At 43.8% G+C, this 11,342-nt stretch overlaps 1 non-coding gene across 1 annotated transcript; it reads right to left on the bottom strand.

The window, feature by feature from the left end:
* Positions 1 to 254: 254 nt before the first annotated feature.
* Positions 255 to 327, bottom strand: TRNAM-CAU (transfer RNA methionine (anticodon CAU)). Its single transcript has one exon. It is a non-coding gene; the product is annotated as a tRNA-Met (tRNA).
* Between the last annotated feature and the right edge of the window lie 11,015 nt (positions 328 to 11,342).

The following is an 11,342-nucleotide window of genomic DNA, read 5'->3' on the forward strand; positions in this document are numbered from 1 at the left end:
GAATGATTTTACACTCGGTTCACCCGTGCAGTGCGGTTGGGCGACCTTCAGAACACGTAGTTGAAAGAGCTATTTCCTTGCTTTTTCCCTGAGAGGTAAAGAAGAGCCCAAACAGGTGTAGCTCATGGTTTCTGGTGTCATGTGACTTTCTTCTCCAATCATTTGAATCAAAGCTCTGGGAAGTCTAAGCAAGTCCAAAAGTTATTTTTTTCCCGTGCGAGAAAATGTGGGGGCGGAGTGTGACAAAAGAACCGTGCCCTCTCTGAGGCTCGAACTCAGGACCTTCAGATTATGAGACTGACGCGCTGCCTACTGCGCTAAGAGGGCATCCTGCCACAAGAGTTAACACTACAAGTAAAATAGAAAGCATTCCTTTCCAAGTACCGTTACGTTATCAGTTTCCAGCTTTTAAAGAGCACAGTGGACCCTACTTGAAAATGACTCAATTTTTAACCAATGCAGTTTTCCTTGCATTTTCCACGGGCAGCTTTCAGGATTTTTTTTCCCTTTTCTTTAATGTTTACAGTTTGATTGTGATACACCTGGTTGTGGATTTCTTTGGGTTCATCCTGCTTGAGGTTTGAATCTGGGTTATTTATGCATTTTGCACTTTGCGGGACTGTGTCAAATTCCAGGCCAAGTTGCACGGAGAAAAATAGCAACTGAATAGACCTCACCCTTGTGGGATCACCACTCCCCTGGAGAAACAGAAAACGAATTACAAAATGGGAGATCTGTCTATACAGGACTTAGGATCACGCCCACAGGTCAACAATCCAAAAAAGTGGCCGAATCACTGCTGCGTTCAAAACGCCCCCCTTTCTCTCCTTTTCTTCTGTGGGTCAGAAGATCTGAGCTTGTCACCTAGGGAACCGGGGTCCGGGTAGTAAAACCTGGAGAATGTGGGCGTCGATCCCACTACCTCTCGCATGCTAAGCGAGCGCTCTACCACTTGAGCTAATTCCCCACGTGCTGTACGCTTTTTTTCTTTCTTTCCATTGTTTCTTTTATGAGCGGACGTGCGTGTTTGCACCGGTCACTGTGTCTGTGGACTTAGGACACAAAGAAAGTCAATATTGTTAACGCGGAGCCAGGACTAAGCAAGTGCATTTTGTCACGGACGGCGGGAGGAGAGGCTTCCCAGCTGGGAAAGGAGGAGAGAGAACAGTGGAGGAGGGAAGAATCCCCCTGACAAAGCTCTGGCGCCTCCAAACCTTCGTGTCACTTGATCGACACCAGGTCCAGGTCGTCCCGGCCACCGTGTGAAGGTCTCATCGCTCACGCGCTGCATCCCCTGGCTCGTGGTGCTTGAAACCTGACCGGGACCCCCGTGCGCTCTGCGCTCCATCCCACGGTTCCCTCCCGCGTCTGTCATGACGTCGCTGTGGTTCGTCTCGCGGTGGACTGGGACCGCGGAACACCGGTGAAAATCCAGCAGTATCCCCTGAGGGTTCTGTTCGTTCTCTAGACTAGAGAGTATCATCATCAAAGAGGCAAGCGTTCTCAAACGGAGACATCTTCCTGCAAAATGGGCTGCTGTAGAAGACGGTCTTGGTCCGCGTGTGTTTCCTTTTCTACCCTGGCTCACCGTTCCTCGATCCTTCTCAGGTGTGTGGCGATCAAGCAAAAGTTACAATTCAGGTTTTATGAGGACCTCCTCCAAACAAAAGAGTTCCAGAAGGATTTTTTTTATACATGTGTGTCACATAAAACCACCCCATCCCACCTCCCCAGAAAAAGTAACAGAAGTGTGACCTTGCGCCAGTCAGGACTTGAACCTGGAATCTTCTGATCCATTGCCAGATGCTTTGTCCATTGCACCACCCACCCTACCCTTGCTACTGCATTTTAAACTATTGTAACTTAGCTTTTATGAGGTGCTTGAATTTTTGAACCACTAAATTTCTGGATGTGGTGGATGTTCACTCGGCAGCCTTCAGTTTCCCAGCTGAGAGAACAGAGAGATTCTCGGTCTTCTTTGAAGCCTCATTAATTCAAAATCCTGCCAGCCTCATGTCCTTGACCTTGTGGTTTGGGACCTAGAAGCAGCAAGTGATGAAATCTTGTAAGATTTTGCTATTCAAGAACAGAAGGAATCCCAGGATCAGGGACCAGCATAACAAATGGAATAACGGAGACACTTGCAAACCTCATTGGGGTCTTAGTTCCTCCCTAGTTTGCCTTGCATCTTTCCTGTACTTTTAGGGTGCAGAGACACCCACACTGTGTTGTAAACAGCTGTGTGCTCAGCGGCCTTCCCCGCTGAATTGCAAATTCCCCAAGGGCAGCACCCTCAGTGTCTTCAGTCACTAATTACATTAAAAATCAGCATGTGTAAATGAAGAGTTGATTGAGAAACATGGCTGCGAGCATCAGGAAAGAAGTTTGACAGGTAGGATCACAAACCTGTGCTCCTACCCCCACATGTTTAGGTGGACAAGCGGCGGAGTGCTGTGTACAGGGCGCTATTCTAGTTTGTTAACACAGCTCTGAGGCTCACAGTGGCTGTTTATGGGTTCAGGGGCTGGAGCTAGGCATGTGTTCATTAATTCTACAGCCAGTGACGGCAAACAGCAGAGCTGGACCTGGCTGGAGCTAGGGGCTGAGGAGTAGGTCTTCTAAGTAAAGAGAATGTCTAGTCTATGTCTATATATATATGTATATATATATATAAAAGGCTCACAGAAACAAGTGCACACCAAACCGTTTGTGTTGGTTTTGAGTTTTTTCATAATGCCAGTGATCAGGTGGATTTAGAACACAGTGATACGCAACTTATTAGATCTCCAGCATAACAGGAAGATTTTAGAAACAGCTCCATGACAATTTCAACTACATGCAACTGGCTTAAACAAAGTGGACTCATTATCACACCTAACAAGAGCAGCGTGTAGGGAGGCTAATGTCTGGTTAATTCAGTGGCTCCACGATGTCATCAGGACCCAGATTTTATTTTGAATCTTTTGCATTCTGTCATTCTCAATGTATGGATCTCATACTCCAGCTGGTTTTCCTGCAGTACCTCAAACTCTCACAGTCTCAAGATAAAGTCCAGAAGAAAACCAAACAGACTTCTTTCTTGTATCTCTTCTGGAAGCCCATATCTCTTACATGCCCCGCCTCACGTTGTGAGATTTTCCCTCCTATTGGCTAGATTTTCTGCCAAGAGTGGGACCATTGTGATCAATGAGATCAGTTGTAATTCTGCCCCTGAAGCTGAGAATGAGGTCCACCCCCTTCAAAGTCAGAAGTGTCTGTGAACAAAATCATTTTTCTGTGGGCAAGGAGGAATAGTGGTGGGGTACAGGCAAACAGAGTTAGCTGCTACATCCAACTCCATGCCCATATTTGAAATAAAATGAAATAAGTATTTTAAGCAATTTTGAAAACTGATCACTTTGTTGCTTACATGAAACCACATTGGAGCATAGCCATATTTCCAGATCTAACCATCATAGAACTAATTTAATTTATAGTTTGTATTCAGTGCTTGTATTCAGAAAATGACATTATTGTATATGATTATATACTGACCTATAAATCAGAATTGTATAAGTTTGGGTATTAATAATGCCATATATCGCAGATCTTTACGACCGCATAGTAAAATGACACTATAGTTTCTGAATCTGGAGTCAGGGGCTAACATTTGCATCCCGGTGCAGAGACCTGAAGCTCTACCCCAAACGGCCACCTGTCCCTCTCCAGGACAGGGCGGGAGTCCGTCAGATCCCTTACTCTGAAAGCAGCAGTTTATGCTAATTCAATTTATCGAAAAAACATATAACGCCCGTGTCATTGATCACACAGAATAAACTTGATACAGAAAGAAAGAGCATGCTTAGAGAGACCCAGGTTAAAATCGTGACTCTGCCCTCTACTAAATATGTGAATTTGGATGAATCACTTAACTTTTGAGTCACTCCATTACCTTATCTACAAAATGGAGACAACACTCACTTTGCAGGTTTATTGTAAGATTAAATGACATAATGTAGGCAAAATCCAGGCAGATATTTAGACCGTCAGTAAAGCGTGGACATTACTGACAGCAATGTATAATTCCTTCCCAATCTTCTAAAGCTTTGCCTCAACAACTCAAAGGGTATTTACTAAATATTCACTTACCAAGCAAAATGTAAGACCCTACGTATTAGAAGGTAAAGCTTAATCCCTGTTCCTCAGGGAACTAACATGTAGTCAGAGAGACACATCTAAACTCAGCTACAGTAAACAAGAATGAAAAAAAAAGTGCATCAATTAATTAGTGTGGGAGGAGTATCAAGGGAAGCCCTCATGATATCACATTTGAGCCTCACCATGAGGAAGAGACAAATTTGACATTGTGGAGAAGGAAATAAAGGGTCCCAGGATTCAGGATGTGTGGGTACCTGGGCGATTTTGAGGGAAGCTGGTCCAGGGGGTAGAACAGTGTGAACTGGCAGGGAGGGGTCCGGAGGAGCAGGAACGGGCTGGAGGGGCTAGAGGGGTTCACTGGGGGCCCCTGATTTACTGGCAATATAATTGTTTCCCTAGATCTGGTAGTTCCTTTTTTATCCTACCTTCTTGTTGTATACCTATACTTTAATACTTCTCTTTTGCATGTATGACACGAATCGCAATAAAAATATTAAAACATTTTCAGAGATGGGTTGGTGTCAACTTAAATAAACAACTTTATTTATGAAGATAATGAGTTTATTCTGAAGGTAAGAACAAGGCAAAATGGGTTTCTTTAAGTAGGACATTCTCAGCTCTGCGTTCTAAGAAGTGGGGTCAGCAGTGTGGTAGCGGTAGAACCCAGTGGTAGAAGCTACTACACTCAGAATCCCCTAGTCTAGCAATTGCCTGGCGGCCCAGTGGGTGTGAGGAGGGTTCAGACAGGGGAGCGGAGGTCTGGCTGAACTGGAAGGGGTAGGCTTTGATGACTCACTGAAAGTGATGAGCCAGGGGAATTTAGGATAGTGCTTGCATTTATAGATTAGGAAATTCTATTAACTTCTAAATAGTAAAAGAAAAAAACCCACAGTATCCTGAAGGAAAGATTTCTAAGTTCTACCCCCAGTGTCTTGTATAGCCTGATTTTCCCCAGAACTTCCTCTGAATCCATAGACTACCCCTGCTGTCCAATAAGTTCACTCTTTTGTTGTAGTTGAAGGTAGTTTGGATGAGGTTTTGTTACCTGCAACAAAGAGTCCTGAATAATATGACTGTGAAAAGATTCCACGCATGAAATTACCAGAGGGCAGAGTTTATATCAAACCTCAGGCATCATAGGTGGAGAAAGAGCTTGGTTACCATTAGAAAATGACTTCCAGGATACAAGAAACCAGTGAGACGGTGGGGTGGGCCTGGGTCGCCTTCAAGGTGAGGAGAAGTTTTTCATTCCATGTCCCCAAGACCCAAAGCAGATTCAGTGCTCTCCACCCCCCCAACCATGTCTTCTCTCTTGTGAAAACGCAAATTTCTGGAATCCCACTCACATCTGAACAATGGTTAGGAACAGGCCAACTCGTTCCAGTCTCACACAGCAATGAAACAAGAGAGTGTGTGTAGCTGTGGATTCCTGAAGTTTCTCGATGGAGATATGATGTTTCTACTAACATGAGCTTTCTCATCGCTGAGGTTGGGCTAGCCGTCTCCACCCAGTTTACTCTCCACGACTGTTTCTGAGCTCTCACTGGCCTCGGATGTTTGCTCGGGTCTCACTTGGATAGGCCGCTGTAGGACCCACTGAAACCAACAGTGATGGGAGCTGAAGAAGCAGAGAATTCCTGAGGGAAAAAAATGGATGTTGCTGACAGTGAAAATGACTGCAACACTTAGAGCTTGTTAAGAAATGCAGTTTTTAAACAGGTTTAACAAATGAATGTGGGATCTAGGGACCTAAACTGCAGATTACTCTTTCAACCTCATTTCTCTATCCCACCCACCCCTCTCCACCCGCCCACCCACTAGAATTTAGCCTGCAAAATCGCACCTCCCAGACATGGCTCTTACTGAATGTACAGGAGAAATAGATTTTATTTTTCTAGGAAAGGCAGAATTCTAACACAGAGAGGAGCAGATGCAATGAGACCTCATGGCACCAAATCGATGCCCAGAAACTAATGGTGGTCCAGGGAATGTAGCTGAAACCATAGGCATAATTGTTCTGGATTTAGGACCTACCCCAAGAACTCACAAAGCCCCAAGATCACTCACCAGATAAGAAAAACAGCATGATGCTGAATGAAAGGATGAGAGAGGGGTAGAGAAAGGTGATTTTCGCTTCCTTGTATATCTTAGTTGTTTTCAAAACGTGAAGAAAATGCAGCAGTAATGCAAGGGACACACAGATACCTGTCACTCAGGAAAAAAAGGCAAAGACCAGCCTGGTTAGTGTAGTGTAAGGCCTTTGGGCAAATTCCCAAGGCCTTAGGTTGTCATTTCAGCTCCTCTATCTACTCTGTTTCTTTTCTTCTATTGTCATTGGATTATCTTTTAGTTTAGCCGTCCTTGAACGGTTTCTAAGTAGCTGGGCCCAACGAAACATCAGCCCAGCCCAGAACCCTCTTCCTCCCACCTCTTACCTATGATGAAGAAGGTGATCGTGAAGACAAAGTACTGTTTCCAGGTATCAGGAAGGGAACGAGGGAAGGCCAGGAGTATAATGCTCAGGAAGAAGGAGAGAAGAAGGGCGCTGATCATGAAAATTCGACCAAACATGAAGTAGTCTGAATTAGGGAGGGAGAGGGGGAGAAAGGCCAACAGCTCCCTCTAGGGCCCCCTCCTCCCTGGGTCTGGATCCCCACAATACCAAGGAAGCAATGCCGAGACTTGAAGTAACCGGTGGCCTGGCCGCTGGTGGGGAGCTTAGGGTTGGAGGTAATAAGCTGCATAAAGGTCTAGGACAGTGATTCTGGTTGGACTGGTCTGATCCCCTGGTTTGTCCTGCAATGAGCCACTGCTACTGAGGAGAGTATAACTGCTTCATCCAGGCTAGTCAGGCCAGAGAAAGAGGCTGACAATTTAAGGAAGGGACAGGGTTGGAGCAGCAACCCTCCACACCCCACCCCCAAATTGGTTTAAGGCAGAACTTACTTGATTTGGATACCCAACATGTGACCTCGCCGCTGCAGATTGCAAACAGGGCGCTGAACAGGACATGGGAGTCACTTGGGATTTCTATCTTTGCCCAGTTGGACAGGCTGAAGGCCCACCACAGAAGGGCAGAACCCGTGAAAGCACAGGTGACGATGACAATACGATACGGTCTAGTTATCCCACATGTCATACAAAAGGGTGCTGACTAGAAGAAAGGGGGGGGTCAAGTACATGAGTTAGGTTCCCCCAGTTCCTTTGGGGTTTCTCCCCATTCTTAGGCACCCAGACAAGTTCAATCCTCTTGTCTTTTCTAATACTCAGCTAGCAGGCTCTCCCCCCCTCCTCATATTCTAACCAAATCCTCTCCAGGCCACAGACTGACCTGGGTCTCTCACCAGCCAGTACTGAGATCTCTCTCTTCAGTCTCCGCATCTTGTCTAAAACACAACTCACACACAACCATCCACAGCCTGTATTGTTACTATGCTTTCCCACCTGTCTGCCACCACCTATATTAGAGGTCCCGAGAAGACTCTTTCATCTGCCATCAAATTTAGCACAGCCTTTACATGTGGAAAGAGCTCAGTGATTATCTCTTAACAGAAAGGAGGGAAAACCATAGCATATTCCAAGGACATTCTTTGGCAATGTCAAGAGAAATAAAAAAATTTGGATGCTCTGCAGCCTTAACCCACCTTCTCATCATTACCCTTAAATCACAGCCTGTGTTTCCCTTCTCCTATCATTAATGACCCCAGCTCACCTTTTGTCTTATTTCTTTTTTGTTCCTTTCTGTTTCAGCTTTCATCTTTTGATTCCCTCTGTTTTCCATTGTGCCTTCCTACGTGGAGGGCCATTCTGGCCTTCTCTTCAACACTAGAACATAGCGATCCCTTCCTGTTCCATTGGTTCCATTGGCAGGAACAGTTAGTGACATCATAAGTATGTGATTCCTGCCTCCCAACAAAAGTGTGAGATCCTACCCTGTTGCCTCTGTTTTTGTTTTTGTTTTTTTTAAATGTGTCATGTCCCTTGCCCCTCCACCCAGCAATGTCTTTGAGGGTTTTTGGCCCATGTGTTTTTCAAAAGTTATGGCTTGTGTCCTTAGCTCTGACTTCTAATACCAAATGGGCAGAAGTATCGTGTTCCTGTATAAGACTGAAGGACACTTGAGAAAGAATACAGGATAATCAAGAAAATAACTGGGAAGACGTAAGTGGAAACCAGTTTTTTGTTAAGGGCACAGCAGGTCATACTATACCCTTAACATCCTTGACCAGAATGATGTTAAAACATGGAATGCCTGTGACCCCAACCTTATTGTCCAGCACACTGGTTGGCCAATGGTGAACACTCTGCATGTTTGTCGATGAAAGAATGAGCAAATAAGTGAATAAAACAGGTCAAAGAAACAGAGAGTTGTTAAGAACCTCTATTTAGAAGTTTCTTAAGTGTTGGCTGTGGGAAGGCAAGGATTAACTTTGTCCTATTCACTTATGTATTCTTTTTTATTTATTTTTAGATTTTATTTATTAATTTTAAAGAGAGGAGACAGAAAGAGAAAGAAGGGAGGGAGGAGCAGAAAGCATCAACTCCCATATGTGCCTTGACCAGAGAAGCCCGGGGTTTTGAACCGGCGACCTCAGTGTTCCAAGTTGATGCTTTTACCCACTGAGCCATCACAGGTCAGGCCACTTATGTTTTCTGAGCACCTACAACACTGTCTGGCACAAGGCAGGTATTAACAAATACTTGTGGAATGAATGAATGACCAATTCAGAAACAAAAGTCTCATCCTTAGGGCAAAGAGTTTGCCTGTCAATTTCCCTCGACTGACCATTTGTGTTAGGTATATACTATTTGTGTTAGGTATATACCAACGTATTTCCAGGATTGACTAGGGATGTTGCAGTATGCAACAGTGATGCATTGCCAGCTTGGCACCATAGGTTTATGTATCAATCAATTGTACTACTAAAAAAGAGCAGTACGATAATACCATTGGTTGAGGAGAGAAGAAACATTCATGGCAAGAAATCAGAGGTAACTCAACAAGATAAAGATTGCTTTTGATGATCGTGTGCTCACAGACACCCAGCCAGGGAACTTGGGAAGAGTAGACATTTCAAGGCCATATGTTTAAGTCTCAAAGTTGGTGGGAGCCCCACATTTTGTCCTGAGCTTCGAACTGACCCAGTAGATCAAAGTAGATGGGCAAACAGATTTCTGTTTATGTCCAAAAAAGGAATAAAGGAAAACTGTTAGTATATTTACAAGACAACTCTTCACTGTCAACATTGGTCTCTTATTCTTTTATATGCAAATTCTCAGTCCACACATTAAAAATATATCTAATTACTCCACATTCATTCTAAGGCACTTTAAAGCACATATCCCCTTAAAATGAGACAACTCTTCTTTGTTTTAAATGGCCTAAACAGGAATCAAGGAGAAGGTGGAGACAGAATCTTCATTCAAATACTAGTTTTGCCACTTTTTTGCCAAGTAACTTCTTATAGTAAGGGATTATTGCTAAATTTGCTGAGTGTGAAAGTAGTATTGAACTTACACAAATAAAAGAAAATAACGTGAAATAAAATAAAGAGTTCTTATCTCTAAGACATACAAACTGAAGAATTTAGGATGATATGATAGCTCTAGGTTTTTACTTTTTTTTACTCCCTTTCCTTCCTCACCCTCACCCTTCCCACCTCACAGAAAAAAGTAGTGAAAAGACAGCGGAAACAAGATTGGCAAAATGTTGATGATTATAAGATTGATTACACAGGAGTTCGTTATATAAGTGTCAATCAACTTCCATATGCTTGAAATTTTTCAAAATACAAAGTTTAAAATATATAAATTTGACATCTCAGTTACATAAAGGGCTAGAGGATAACTTCTTTTTCTTTTGTAAACACGCTGTTTGTGTGATTGAAAACGTTGCTTGCTCTATAATACAGCTATTGCCTTACAAATGTATTTTTTATTTTTTTATATTGATTTTAGAGAGAGGAAGGAAGAGAACAAGACAGGAACATCAATCTGACCAGGGGTTGAACTGACCACCTGTGTGCTTCAGGGATGATGCTCTAACAAGCCAAGCTATCAGGCCAGGGTACAAAATGTATTTTTTTTTTTTCATTTTTCTGAAGCTGGAAACGGGGACAGTCAGACAGACTCCCGCATGCGCCCGACCGGGATCCACCCGGCACGCCCACCATGGGGCGACGCTCTGCCCACCAGGGGGCGATGCTCTGCCCCTCTGGGGCGTCGCCATGTTGCGACCAGAGCCACTCTAGCGCCTGGGGCAGAGGCCACAGAGCCATCCCCAGCGCCCGGGCCATCTTTGCTCCATTGGAGCCTTAGCTGCGGGAGGGGAAGAGAGAGACAGAGAGGAAAGCGCGGCGGAGGGGTGGAGAAGCAAATGGGCGCTTCTCCTGTGTGCCCTGGCCGGGAATCGAACCCGGGTCCTCCGCACGCCAAAATGTATTTTTTAAGTAATAAGACCTGACATTTGAAATTATTCCTCAATCCATGGGCTGCAGAAAAGATGTTGTGTTAGCAGGTGGGAAAACAACATCAAAATGTAATAATATCTGTAAAGCATAATAAAATGCAGCACAACAAAACAAGATATGTCTGTTGTATTTTTTTTTTATATAAACTGAAGGTTTCTGGCAATCTGGTGTTAAGCAAGTCTATCGGCACCATTTTCCCAACAGCATTTGCTCATTTTGTATATGTCACTCTTGCAATATATTTCATTAGTATTATATTTGTTATGGTGGTCTGTGATCAGCTACTTCATATAACTATTGTAATTTTTTTGAGGCACTATGATGGTTGCAAAGGTTTTGCCATAAGTAAACTTTCTATACTATACATAGTCTAAACTATAAATATTTATAGATAAACCTACACTGCTTTGGATGCTGACTGAAAGTGAATGGCATTGTCTGAACTGACCTAAATTCAAGATCTGGGCTTGCTCACTGAGGTTGGGGCAGGTTAAGGGAATGGGTGAGAGGATGGCTTGATCTATATACTTGAGCAGAGCCACTCTGCTGAAGCAACATCTATTACTGTTCTTTAATTTTTCCGGCCAAATCTGTCACATCGTGATAAAGTGTAGCCCTAACTTAATTTAAAATAAGAATCACACACTTCTAACCTATTAAGTCAGAATCATGTTGGGGGGGGGTTCCAGGCATGTCTTTCCAAAATTTTTATATTATTATTTTAAAAAGCTCCCC

The sequence above is a fragment of the Saccopteryx bilineata genome, chromosome 11, assembly GCF_036850765.1.
Source record: "Saccopteryx bilineata isolate mSacBil1 chromosome 11, mSacBil1_pri_phased_curated, whole genome shotgun sequence".
Classification (NCBI taxonomy): Eukaryota; Metazoa; Chordata; class Mammalia; order Chiroptera; family Emballonuridae; genus Saccopteryx; species Saccopteryx bilineata.